Here is a 2,239-nt window from a genome sequence, read left to right on the forward strand (position 1 = left end):
TTTTACAGATATTGTATGTATTATTGAGTTCCCTCCCAAGACTTTTCTTCTCCAGGCTGAACAGTCCCAGCTGTCTCATCCTTTCCTCACAGGAGAGGTGATCCAGTCCCTCAGTCATCTTTGTCCTTTTTTGTACTCTATCCAGTATGTCCATGTCTGTCCTGCACTGGGGAGCCCAGAACAGGAAACAGTACTTTCCATGTGTCATGGTTTGAGAACTCTAAAAATCTAATTCCCTAGTCTAAGCCCCCTCCCACATCTCAACCTAATGTGGGATGATTTTTTCCAGACAAAACACGAGACTCAGAATGGGGGGAAAGGGAATATATATTACAATGACTACACATAAATATTACAATACATTATACACACGATCTCAACTATCTCTACCATGACATAAGTACTTACAATGGATCAGATCTCTTCTCCCCTCCAAATAAAAGTCCAGGAGGGAAGAAGGAAAGATCCTTCTAGTCTCTGAGCAGCAGTATCTTCTAAGGCAGCAGGTTCTCTGTGTCTTCCATGCAGCAGTTGGAGCTGGATCTCTGCCAGCACACACGAGGGAGGCCTCCAAGCCCCTCTCAGCCCCTCGATGCAGGCAAAGGGGTCTTCCGTGGGCTACGTTTACCCCAGACAAAGGTCGTTCCACCACGGTCATACCACGAAGCTCCGGGGTCTTCGTGACAGTCTGGTATCTTCAGGAGACTCAAGCCCCTTGCAGAGCTTCTGTGCCCTGCCTCAAGATGGCTGTGAGCTTCTTTGTAGCTTGCAGCAAGGGAGGGCCCAAAGTCAACCTCCTACACACCGTCCTGGCTGAGCTCTCAGGACAACCGAGCTTCTTAGCTCCTTTACTCCATTTAGGACTTCTAATCAGTAAGAGTCCACCCCCTCCATTTTGAAGGGACCTCAAAGAAAGTTTAGGGGAGTTTTGCAGTTCTTACCCTCAAACTTTCTCTCTGTAGAACTTACTTCTGCTCTCTGCTGCAGTTCCTTCTCTTTCAGCTTGCAGAAGTTCTGTCTGCTTTGCTGCATGTTTGTTTGCTGCTCTCTTATCTTTTGGCTCTGTGCCGCCGCTTTTCCTCCGGTCAGTGCTGGCTGCCGCTACTCCGGCCGCTGCCCACAGTGGAGAGAAAACTCCCAGCCTTTCAGCTACAGACACCTGGCCCAGTTTAACACTGTTCCAGGTCCCTGCAGCCCCAGCCAAGGGGCTGGGAGGCTGGAGCACCCCCAGGGGGCTCCTGCTCTCTCCTTGTAGTCTTACGACATGGCTACCACTCCTATCACCAAACTACAACTCCTTCCCTTCCGTTTGCTTCTGGTATGTTTATATTTCACAGGAGCGCAGATTGGTTCAAATCTCAAGTGTCACCACTCCCTGGGGGTTACCACTTTCTTAGCTTCAGGGGGAAAACCTGGTTCAAACCACTACACCATGTTAGCAGAAAGTCTGTGTCAAAAGAAAATGCTTGATATTTCTTTATTTTGTGTTGGTTTTAAATTGTATTTCAGACTAGGATAAACCAAAATAATCTAAGGTGAAAAAATATGGCCTTAAAATTTTCTTTCCCAAGACAGCTTGACTGCTTGTCATTGAAATCTGTTTTATGTTCACAATCAGTTTACCCTTTCTTAATGTGTTGTCATGAATCCACCCTGGGATCACCTCCCAGCCCCTCTAGACGGAGTTTCTGAAATTAAATTAGCTTTGGCTAAGCTTTGTGCTAACCTGCCTGGAAGGAAAACTGCAGTAGTAAGTAAAATACATTTCATATTAATATTTGGAAAAGCCTTGTAAAGCACTGCCTGGGTCTGTTAGCTCTAAATCAGTTGCTGCCAAAATATCCCTAAATGAGGAGTTTGGCTGTAGCAACAGTGTAAAGACACTGGAGGGGTGAACATTTTGAAAATGTGTACAGAAGGTATTGTTACAGAGCCTGAAAATTAATGACATTATTTGTTCTTTCATTTTTCCCTCCCTCTCAGCTGTCTCTAAAAAATGACACTTTAAACAACATGTTTTTTCAAAGGTCTCAGAAACAGTAAATGTAACAAAGCATGCTCATGGAACACTGAGTGCCATTGATCAGTTCAGAAGATGGTTCTCACAACATGTACACATATTAAAATGCTGCAGCTGAATTGCTGGTTTTTATAAGGTTTCCTACATAAATGTAATGATGGAATATCATAATGTTCATTACCTGAAACATGATACTGGAGAAATCTTGGAGAAATATCC

The sequence above is a fragment of the Lepidothrix coronata genome, unplaced genomic scaffold (assembly GCF_001604755.1).
Source record: "Lepidothrix coronata isolate B3197 unplaced genomic scaffold, Lepidothrix_coronata-1.0 Scaffold466, whole genome shotgun sequence".
Taxonomy (NCBI): Eukaryota; Metazoa; Chordata; class Aves; order Passeriformes; family Pipridae; genus Lepidothrix; species Lepidothrix coronata.